The sequence below is a fragment of the Vidua chalybeata genome, chromosome 1, assembly GCF_026979565.1.
Source record: "Vidua chalybeata isolate OUT-0048 chromosome 1, bVidCha1 merged haplotype, whole genome shotgun sequence".
Classification (NCBI taxonomy): Eukaryota; Metazoa; Chordata; class Aves; order Passeriformes; family Viduidae; genus Vidua; species Vidua chalybeata.
In genome coordinates, this window is record NC_071530.1 from 85319396 (window position 1) to 85331511 (window position 12116).

A 12116-nucleotide genomic window follows, 5' to 3' on the forward strand; every position below is an offset into this window, starting at 1 on the left:
CCTACCTAAAGAACTAAGGCACCCAAATAGTTAACCAGGCTACTCAACCACCACAACAGATTTCTTTCCTGTAGAATAAAGAAATTTTCTACAGTAAGGATTTTTCCTTTGAAAGGGGCTGCCAAAAGCCTTTGCGAGAAATAAGGCCTTTGCAGCTTAACTTCTACGTTAAGGGCAGAGCACATTTCTTTGATTTTATCTTCCCTGATATCATACACGTGGGTAGATATAGGTGTAGGTATACATGATGTTCAAAGGAAAATCCAGCCTGCTCTCTATACAATGGATAGGAGTGAAAAAAAAGTTCAACACATCTCTTCATACAGTACTGAGAAGTGTTCAGCTACTATAATGAAAAAATGCAGCAAAAGAATGAGAATAGGGTATGAAGGGTTCTCAGACTGCTTTCCCACCTGACAAGTTTGCTTGCTCTGAATGACCCCAGAATACTGTCTACTCTGAAGCATATGGGAAAAAACAGCAGTGTGTTTTGGCATATAGGTGGGAAAAGGCTGTGTCACACCAAGTGTTACACAGCCTGCGATTCCTTCCTTTTTGTAGAGCAAGAATAAAGAATAATGGGTCTAGCTTGTATGTTTTAGTAGACTACAGCTCATGGGCTTCCTGCCAAAGGGTTATGTGCTACTGTTTGGCCCTTGGTTTCAAACACAGAAATGGCCATCTTTCAATAGTAGATGTTTCTAAGCTAAAGGAAGAGTAACTGCCTGAAGGGAGAAAAGCAATTGTGAATAAAACATAGAAATAACAGCTGCTATACAATCCTCCTCTTAGCAGAGCATTTAGCTTGAGCTGGGTTTTCTTTTTTTTTTTTTTTTCCAGTTTTAATTCCGAGAGGCATTTCTATGGAAGATTGTTTTCAAAATAAGTTATTATTCCACTACCGTGCAGATTTAGATGCATTTGACACTGAGCTTTTGAAGAATTCTAGGACCATATTATGAGAAAAAAATCTTAGCAATTGTTCGTGGAAATAATCTGACAATAAGGTCAAAGGAGCCACAAAGTAGGTGACATTTGCCGATTAAGATCTTGCTACAGCATGAAACATGGTGACCAAGTGCATACAGCATTTAAGGATTTTGTCATATTTTTTACAGCAAGAGTGTACTTTTATGCATGCTAAAGAATGGAAATGAATTTTCATGCTTATCAGGCACTTAGGCTATCTTATATGAAACCAGATTTGGCAACTCCTCCTGCAGCTGTTGCAAACAAGTCCAGCCAATCATCAGTACTTGTGTGTTTCATTCATCTCTCTGTAAGAGAAATAGAGAAGCAATAAACTCAGAACATTTGGAAATTCAGTTTTAACAAAGTAGATGATTTTCTTTGCAGAGCAAAGTCTTTTAGTTTGCTGTTGTTGGGTTTTTATAATAATTTCACCAGCAGAATTGGATTGAGATTGCTGCCTTCACAACTGCAGAAAGCAAAACAAAATTGTTTTCTAAGTTTCTGACAAAACCTCTGAGCTTCACCAATGTCTTTGAGTGGAGAAAAAGTGTGTGTACAGCCCACTTTGAGTTTTGTAACCAAAGCTGTCAAAACCACACCTGTATGTTTTCATCCCATGTGATCTGGTGGCATGTTGTTAACTCCAAGTGCCACATCAGGTAGCAGGAGTATCATCTGGTATATAACTACTTATTTCCACCAGTTTGCCAATAATTCATTGAATACCCTAAACTATTGTAATGTAGCTAGAAATATTTTTATTAGTTAAAATAATTATGATAATCGTTTCCTTAGAAAATTTTCCAACTCTCACTAAACATTTGGTAAAACCTGGCATTTTTTGTCTGCTTCATTGAATTGTTAGCTGCATCTGTACGAAACATGTATAGGAAACTTTCAGTCGGATAATCAATATTTGACATTCTCTTTAGCTGCCACTGATGATGACACAAGTTTCAGGAGATATTAATTTTTTATACTTATTGACCCTCACCATTCAGGAAAAGTTACAAGTGCTTATGTCAAAGATTACAATCTGGTTAACTAGCAGCAATTAACTCATCAGATGCATGATAGTCTCTCTGGTCATCTGCACAGTACTTTAAAGTGTGTGTTCTCCTGATAATTCTTCTCCTTGCAGTTACTCAGGCAGACTCAGGCAGATGCTTAGACATTTCCAAAGCTAACCTAGAGTCTATTGACATAAATCTGAAATAAATTCTATAAAAATACCAGAATGTCAATATGAACTGTTTAAATTTTTGACATTTTGATTGTTTTGCCAAAAATCTGTCTTGGCGGCTGCTGTTGTTTTTACAGGAAGGAAGAAGCTGCTCATTTTGTTTTGTCTTGATTAGGTTTGGTGTGGTTTGGTTTGGTTTTCTGGGAGATTGGGCTGAAGGCCACATACATGCTTTTCAGGTCCTGGGTATTAGCTTGAACAAATATATATAATTATGCACACATCCCAAAAGTGTGTACAAAATGCTGACATTTCCTCAGAGAAAACACTCTTGAATACTCAAGTCCAGACTTGAATGACTAATCCCTTATGCATTCTGCTTCCTGGTCATATTTTCAAAATAAGATGGAATAGAATATGTTGCAACTTACTTGTAGTAAGTTTTTAGCAGCCTGTAGTTCATTTTCCTTTTTATTCATACAGTTTCTATTCTCTGTGCTGCAAACATCATAGTTCATACATTTCACCAATAAGAGCTGTAAATTACATATAACAGTGTCATAGGATGTATACTCTTCCATCTTTGAGCATGCACAGATGACATAGAGGGGATGTAGAGGCATTTTTAGTAAGGAAATTTCACTTAGAACCAAATAAGAGTAACAGTGCTGCACCAGGCTCCACTGATTAATTGATTTTGGAATGAAGATGATGTCTTACAGAACCTTGAGAGCTGTAAGTTCAAAGTAAATTCTCACAGCTTCAGTGGTTTTGTATTTCTGAATGGTTTTTTTGTTTGATTTTTTTTTTTACCTGGAGCAATTTTCTAATTTGTTTATTTTTATAATTGAAAAATTTTATGCATTTGTGATATTTTAATGCTTCCTCTTCACTTCAGATGACAAAATAAAACATAAAGATAAGAAAATTTAAGCATTTTGAAGTACATGGTCTATTTGTTATAGTACCTAAAGGAAAAACATAAAGGAATACCAAGATGCAGAAGAAAAGGTGCAAAAAAAAAAAAAAGAAACAGTGATAAGTAATAGAACATAACTCAATTTTGCCTTTTATTTTTTCCCATCTGAATCCTTTCTTCTTGCCCTAGCGGTATTTGATAGTCAAAAGGCATCTTCCACCTCTGATGAATCCAGACAACATCAGCATATGCTGTGCTCAGATTATGCTATAATGACTGACCTATTGGTCAGGCCTCCAAGTTTTGGCTAAGGCCTGCATTACTCCTCTGTCAATTGTGTGAGGGATGCACATTTGTTCTCCTGCCTTTCCATAATCATAAATCAGCATGTCATGGTTTGATGCTGGCGCAATGCCAGCGCTCCCCATGAAAATACACCTTCCCAAATAAATGCTGTGAGATGTGATCAGGAACAGAGCAGAGAAGGCCCAAGCTTAAAAATAAAGGGGAAAAAACTTTATTAAGTTACTTCTACTGTAAAAGACACACACACTAAATCCAGGATGAAGACCCTCCAAAACACTCCTCCTCCCCCCACCCAATTTTCAACAAATCACAGTGAGACACCACCCAGGATTCCTGATCAAGTTGCCACCCTTCAGATAATCAATATTCAGTCCATCAAGGGAGAGAGGAGTCTCCCTTGCACAATAGACCCCCCCCCCCCAGGAAACACAATTGCCACCCTTCTGTGTTTCCTTGTCACACATGGCACCGCCCGAAGAAAATCTGCCAGTGTGACACTCTCCTCTCCATGTCACAGTGCTCTCACCACCGTGCATGGACAGACTGCTCATAGGGCTCCTTTAAGGATGCTTTGCCACGGACCAAAGGAACAACAGTTCAGCTTCTCATTTTAGGACCACAGTCCCCTCCATTTTCTTCTTCCCCTGGGGCCAAGGGTCTCAAGAACAGAGATCATCTTCTTCCTGAAGATAGAGGGCATCACCACACCCTCCTCAACTCTTCTCTGTTTACTCCATTCCTGTGCTTGCAGTCGCTGAAGCAGATCTCTTGGCTCACCATTGCATCCCCCTAAAAATGCAGTCTCTGTTGCAGGATAATTTGTTTCTGTCTATGGCTAACAAGAAAAGTCCAGCCACAGCCACTCCATCATCTCCTCCTACCTAAAAATTTCCTCTTCCAAAATCTCAGCTTCCAGACTATCTCTCTTCTACTTCAAATTGAGGAGGAGTAATATTTTACAAAGCCTTCATTTCCCAGGAAAGGGTTAAAAGTCTCGGACTCCCCAGATGGCTGAAATCTCTGCCCAGGACTCCAACTCCCACTTCTGGGTGCCTTCCCCCCGCTTCTCTTTCTCCTCTGCCGGTAAATTCCAGGTGCCATCAGGCTCTCTCTCTTTCCCTCTGGGGGGGATGGGGGGGGACAAAGGCATCTCCATTTCTCTCCACCCTTCCATCCACAGGGGGCCCGCCCAGTTCCAGTCCTTCAGCCCCTGGCCTACCTCGACCAGGCCTGTGGCTGGGCAGGGGAGAGTCTGCACTCTCCAACAACTGGAATCAAAGAGACAGTTCCCCTGGGAGCTCTTGCTTTTAACCCCTGTGTTCTCAGAGGCATGTCCACGCCTTCAGTGGTCACTCCAGGTGCCAATATCCAAACCTGACCACTGATTGGTTTGACCCTAACTTTCTGAAAAAATTCACTTCCGTGGCAAACCACGACACCCAACCAGTGCTACATGGAGCAAGTGGATTGCTCTCATCATGCAGTGCGCCCATATTGGTAAACTGAATCACCCTGTGATTTTGGAAATAATTACAAATTGGCCCGAAGGTGAGGCTTTTGGTGTCACAGATGAATAACAAGAACCAGTGACACGTGCTGAAGAAGCTCCACCATACAATCAACTGCCAGAAGAGGAAAGATGCTATGCTTTTTTCACTGATGGCTCCTGTTGCATCATAGGAATGAATTGGAAGTGGAAAGCAGCTGTATGGAGCCCCACATGACGTGTTGCAGAGGGCACTGAAGGAGAGGGTGGATCAAGCCAACTTGCTGAACTCAAAGCCATTCAACTGGCCCTAGACATTGCAGAAAGGGAGAAGTGGCCAAAGCTCTACCTCTACACTGATTCATGGGTGGTAGCCAATGTTCTGTGGGGATGGCTGGAGAGATGGAAAGAGGCTAACTGGCAGCATAGACGAAAACCAATTTGGGCTGCTGAAGAATGGAAAGACATTGCTACCTGGGTAGAGAAACTACCTGTGAAGGTTTGTCATGTCCCCAAGAGGTGGGCTAATGAAGATCAGCAAAACAATCAGCAGGTAGATCAGGCTGCAAAGATAGGGGTGTCAAAGATAGACTTGGATTGGCAACACAAGGGGGAGTTGTTCCTAGCACAATGGGCCCATGATGCCTCAGGCCATCAGGGTAGAGATGCCACCTGTAAGTGGGCACAAGACCGAGGGGTGGATCTAACCATGGACAGTATTTCTCAGGTTATCCATGACTGTGAGACATGTGCTGCCATCAAGCAGGCCAAGAGAGTGAAGCCCCTGTGGGATGGTGGGTGGTGGTCCATGTACAGGTATGGGGAGGCCTGGCAGACTGACTACATCACACTGCCCCAGGCACACCAAGGCAAGCGCTATGTGCTCACAATGGTGGAAGCCACCACGGGATGGCTGGAAACCTACCCTGTGTCTCATGCTACAGCCTGTAACACCATCCTGGGCCTTGAAAAGCAGGTCCTTTGGAGGCATGGTACCCCTGAGAGGATTGAGTCAGACAATGGAATTATTTCAAGAATAGCCTTATCAACACCTGGGCTAGGGAACATGGCATTTAGTGGGTGTACCATATCCCCTACCATACACCAGCTGCAGGCAAAGTAGAGAGGAGAAGTACAATGGACTGTTAAAAACCACCTTGAAAGCATTGGGTGGGGGATCTTTCAAAAACTGGGAGCAGCATTTGGCAAAGGCCACCTGGTTAGTTAACACCCGAGGTTCCACCAATCAAGCAGGTCCTGCACAGTCTGAGTCCCTGAATATAATAGATGGAGATAAAGTCCCAGTGGCACATATCAGAGGTTTGTTAGGGAAGACAGTGTGGATCAATTCTGCCTCGAGTACAGACAAACCCATTTGTGGGACTGTCTTTGCTCAGGGACCAGATTGTACATGGTAGATAATGCAGAGAGATGGAACAACACGATGCGTACCTCAGGGAAACCTGATTGTGGGGTGAGACTCATATGCAAATATCACTATTTGCTGGATGTTACTGCCATTGTTTGTACATTAAACCACACAGACCTGAGACAGAAGGAGATGTGCAAGTGTCAAAGGTTTGAGCAAGTGAGATGAAGGAAATGTGTAAGTGTCGAAGGTTTGAGTAAGTGAGATGGAAGGAAACGTGTCTGAGTAAATGAAAGATGGAAGTTTTTACTTGATGAAGTTTTTACATGATGTTTGGTAGTACGTTGATGATTTGGAGATAAGGGGTGGGATGTCCTAGGGTGACGTTATGGTGCTTGTATCCCCAGTCGTGTGTTCTGTTTATGTTTGATATTATGTTCTGTGCTTTCAGGACTGACTCTGAAAAGTGAAGGTTTGTTTTGTCTTGTTATCAGCTGGCTCACCTCCCCTCCATGGTCTGTGTCTAGGACAGGCTAGGTTTGCTGGCTTGCTTGCTTGCTGGCTTGCTTGCTTCACTTTGCTCTCACTCCTTCTTTTTGCTTTTGCTTATTAATTAGTTTAGCTAGGCAGTCCAACTTTTACCCTGGACTGTTTTTTTTTTTTTTTCCTTTCCCTTTACTGAATACCATCTGAACCTGCTCCAGACTGGGACCTGGGAAACACTGGGAAACACCGAGAGTCTGCATTTTTTGACCTGTAGCAGCCATCCCCAGTGCTGGAGACTGATAACTGGGTGACCACTCCCAGGAGAGACTTTCTGAATTTGCCATCTCTTCAGAGCGGTGAAAGAGTTTTGTCGTCTGGTGTTGGGTTTTTTTTTTTTTTTTTTTTTGTTTGTTTTTTTTTTTTTTTTTTGAGTGCTTTGCTTGTTAAATAAACAGGTTTTTTTTCCACTTCTCTCCAAGGAAATTCTTCCTGAACCAGGTGGGGGAGGGCCATGGGGAGTTTGCTTTCTGGGGGCTCCTTCCAGAGGTTTTCTCCCAAATTTGCCATAAACTAGGACACAGCAACCTGCAGTAAACTCTATTGCTGTGCTGCTATGATACCCTGGTATGTATCACTGCCTTGCTTGTTTCTAGTAATATGCCAAAGATAGAAGATTAATAAGTACATCAGAATAAAGCTCTAATATGCCATACACATGCTGTCCTAGTCCCACTTGTCCATCAATGTGTTTCCACTTACTCCCAAAACAGCAAAGATCTTGGTCACATTGCTGACAAATGCAGTGGATAGCATAGAGATACAATTCTGAGCAGTCTGCTCAAATCCTTGCACACTGACTGACAGCTGGTTTGTTACTGCAAGCCAATGTAAAATGTGAATGCCGTGAAGTTGCCAGTGTCATCTCACTGCTTTCCCTTGCACAGGCTCTGCTTTTCGGCCTGCCATATCCTTGCTTCAGAAAGCTCCCAGGCCTTGCATTTTCTTAACTAAAGGAGAGAAGGCCCATGTTCCCTTGATGATTTATATACCTGCCTAAAAGCATTATTGCATTTCTCAGAAGGTTATCATTTGCTCTGAGTTGGTAAGCCAACCTGCTTGGCTGACTCTGCAGCTGCCATAACTCTGAAATCAACTGTATTGTATTGAGTTACCTGGTGGAGTAATTAATGTATGGAGTGTGCGAATGACTCTTCTCAGATTCTCATATTCATATCTCCTGTAAATTTTCTACATGACATTCAACCTTCTCTACTGATTTCAGCAATTTGTGTGAGTATGTATGTGTGTGTGTGGAAAACTTACTGTTCTGGGCTTCTATTTTTGCACTGAAACTCACCAGATCTCACCAACTGCTTTGAATGTACAGATCTAGATATAAATCATCCATATAAGTGGGAAATCATATGGCCTGTCTTTAACAGTTCTCCCTGTTTTCTGTTTTGACTTAAGGGAAAATGTTTGCTATGAGAGAAAAGGGAGCTGATAGAAGTGTTCTGTAGCCCTTTTGTTTATTAAAAAAAAAAAACAAAAAACAAATAAAAAAAAAGGAAAAGAAAAAAGCTTTAATCATACGTTTAAAGAGAAGGTGTCTGCAAAGAGAGGACCAGTATTTTTTTTTCAACTTTTGCCTACCTATTAAGTCTAAATGTGAGACTGCAGGGGTGGAGACTAATGGAAGTCACTAAGCAGAATGTTACTCAAAACCATAGGCCCATAGGCCAAGAAAACCTGCCTGTCTTAGTAAGACATTAAGCACCTTTTAAAAATAGAATTTTATTTAACCTTGAAGTCAAATTTCTCATGGGAATGGTGCAATCTTTAAGAAGTTTCTCTGAAAATGATGGTTTTTTACAATGCAGCAGACATGGATGACTGTTTTCCCCTTGTTTTGCTTTTACCTAAAACTAAGGTGCCTTAAAATGTAAAACATCTTTCTTGCATCACTTCCCAACAAAAGGTTGAACCATTTTTCTGCCTTCAGCCTGGGAAGTACCACCCAGAGAAAATCTCTTGACTGTGAAGAAAATCCTGTACACTGAGAACTGGAAAATTGCTCATCACTCCCAAGATTTCCTGGTGGCATCAGCAGCCACCATGAGCTGAGCTGAATGTCATCCACATTCCCATTGGACTGCTTCTGAAAGGCTCTTGGCCTCTCTGGAAGCCCTGGATTGCCAAAACCCTGGCAGAGGAGCAAGCTTACAAAAAGGGCTGTAGGGAGAGCAGGTTACTGATTTAGTGTGGGGGAAGTGTCAGAATACACCAAGTTTTATAAAAAACTTTAAACATAAACCAGAGCTGGTAAAATAAAAAGTCTTATTCAGGGCTAACAATGAGTCCATTACAGACATTGACGATTTTAATTTGTTTTGACTAGATTTGTCAGAATCTGCAGCTGTGAGTCTTTCTTCATCTTTAGATAGTCAGGTAGCTCTTGCCATATATTTTATCATGCATTCATCTACTTCACTTTTTTTCCTGTAGGCAACTTGTTTTGCTTTCAGTCGGCCTGCTTGCTTCTCTGTCAGCAGCAGCAATGCTTTCAGGGGTTTCTAAGTATCCCTTGAACAAAACCTGTCGCTATACGAAAAAAATTAAGATCTTTTCTGTAACTCACATCTAGTTCCCATCCTTTTTTGACATTGCTAAACAGTTTCTTCCAGTGATGATGTATGTTTGAAATTCATTAACATACTTCTGCAACATAAATTTATTTTTATAGTGAAAGCTAAAGAGTGTTTTAAATGAAAAAGCCTTTGGAAAGCCTTCTCAGGAAATCTGTCTACAAAGTATTCAAAACATTTTTCTGATTGTGAAATACCCTGCTCTGAGTTGATTACTACAGTATTAGTACTGGGAAACCGAATTAAAAGCATTGCTGGCAAAATTAATAATTTTTCTCTTTTTTTTTCTTTTCTTTTCTTTTCTTTTCTTTTCTTTCTTTTCTTTTCTTTTCTTTTCTTTTCTTTTCTTTTTTTCTTTTCTTTTCTTTTCTTTTCCTTTTCCTTTTCCTTTTCCTTTTCCTTTTCCTTTTCCTTTTCCTTTTCCTTTTCCTTTTCCTTTTCCTTTTCCTTTTCCTTTTCCTTTTCCTTTTCCTTTTCCTTTTCCTTTTCCTTTTCCTTTTCCTTTTCCTTTTCCTTTTCCTTTTCCTTTTCCTTTTCCTTTTCCTTTTCCTTTTCCTTTTCCTTTTCCTTTTCCTTTTCCTTTTCCTTTTCCTTTTCCTTCTTCTTCTCCTTCTTCTTCTCCTTCTTCTTCTCCTTCTTCTTCTTCTTCTTCTTCTTCTTCTTCTTCTTCTTCTTCTTCTTCTTCTTCTTCTTCTTCTTCTTCTTCTTCTTCTTCTTCTTCTTCTTTTTCCTCTGCTGAGCTTTCCTGAGCTTTCCTTTTTTCTTTTAATTAGAGGAGGCAGAAAGTCAGATTTTCAAAATTTAGTTTTTTAGTTTTGGCTTACCTGTGTCCTTCCAGCTTGTGTAGAAGAGAAATTAAGTTATGATAAAAGAGTCTTCAGAATTTTCCTTTAAGGTATTTAGGATAGGAGCTGAATTCATACAGTGCATAACACAATAGAGATAATTAATTGAGACCTCCAGGTGCTGTTGTGTTAAACACTCATCTACTTGTCAGAACCCAAGGTGTCCCTCAGACACTCTTGGATGTTCCGGGCCCAGGTCAGAAGCCTCTGAGACCCTGGCATGCAGCCGGAAACCCCTGTGGTTTTGAATTTGACCCATGGAACAATTTACTAACTTTGCAGGAAGAACAAGAAATCACAAAAGTTTAGATATTATAATAGAAGTAATCACAAAGTGAAAGGTAGAATTTTTGAGTGCTGTACAGAGGGGTTTTAGGCCTTGTACAGAGGGGTCTGAGTTTTGTACATGGGGGTCAGAAGTTCTAAGATGGAGGGATTTGGGCGTGCCCTCCTTCTTTCTCCTTCCTATCCTACATGTTCTTGGTGATGTTGGCACTCACAGATTGGTTTAGGTAGAAAGTCACTATTCAATATAGGTAATAGGCATTGGGGAAAAACTGTAAACATTTAACACATAATGTGTGATATAAAAGATGGCACCAGCCCCTTGGGCGGGAGAGACAGAGAGAGACACAGAGGGAGAAGGAGTCAGGGAGAATGCCAGGGAGTCTGTGCGCCTTGAGATAACATGCAATAAACTGCCTTGAGACCACACAACTGAAGACTACTGAGTCTTTCTTTGAAGGCACGGGTTGGAGGAGAGACTTTACCACCACCCGGGGTCACCCCAATCTTGGGGTGATTCCGACACTACTCAGCAAACTAATTTAGTCTTTTCCATGGACTGTGGATGCTTCTTATACAGACATGTGGAGCACAATGGGAACATTGATACATTACTCCTTAAAAATTACACTATGCTAGAGTTTTAGAGAAATGTGCATAGGGATTTATGGTGCATTTCTAGAGCAGAAGGAAATTTCCTTCCTTAGCAATGTCTGTCTCTGCCCTACAGTATCGACTAGGAAACATCATTTAAGCTGTATTACAGATTCCCCAGTACCTCCATTTCCTAACCTGCATATATCTGGTGGATACAGGAGTGACAGTGGCATGTATAATAAACAAAGGAGAAGTGACCAGTTTAAATTTCCTCCAGTGTGATGCCTAAGTAAATTCATAAAGGCTATTCATTTTATATAAGTGATAGAGGGAAATAACTGCCTGAAAATGCTGCGGTAATGGAAAAGTTAATACAAAAAAAAGTTAGAACTGAATTTAAATAAAGTAATTCAGTTTAGGATAGCAAAATTGGGTATACTTATATTTTCAAATACTCTAAGCTAGTAAGAACAGAAGTGAAGGGCAAGAGAACTGGTGCTGGGGATTTGATTCCTGCATTATTTACATTTCAGGACATTTTTACTTCATACCAGCTCTGGACTGTTTGCATAGATTGAATTTCCTCTTGCAGATGGAGTGTGTTTGTTTTGCTGCTAAAGACCACATTCTAGTTCCTCCAAATTCCTTCAGTTCAAGAGAAATCCAGTTTGTGTGCATTGAGACGAATCTGTGATGCAAAACAAAAGATAGCACAGGGACCAGATGAAGATAGTCTTAGATCAGCAGATGAACCAAATTAAAACTCTAGGCAGGTATATCAAAACTGATTACATTCAACTTAATATGCAAGTTGTGGTGCTAATTATTTTAGTAATATTTAATGGATTTTATGTGGCAAGGTTTTGGTACAAGAGATAACCTCTGTGGGAGGAGGTTATGGGTTGCCCAGTGACAGGCACAGCAACATCTGGCTCCACAATGAACCTAATTGAAATTGGCAAAAAATTAAATGAAATTTTTCACATATTGAGTCTGTTTTGCCCATGAAGGTAATTGGTAAGT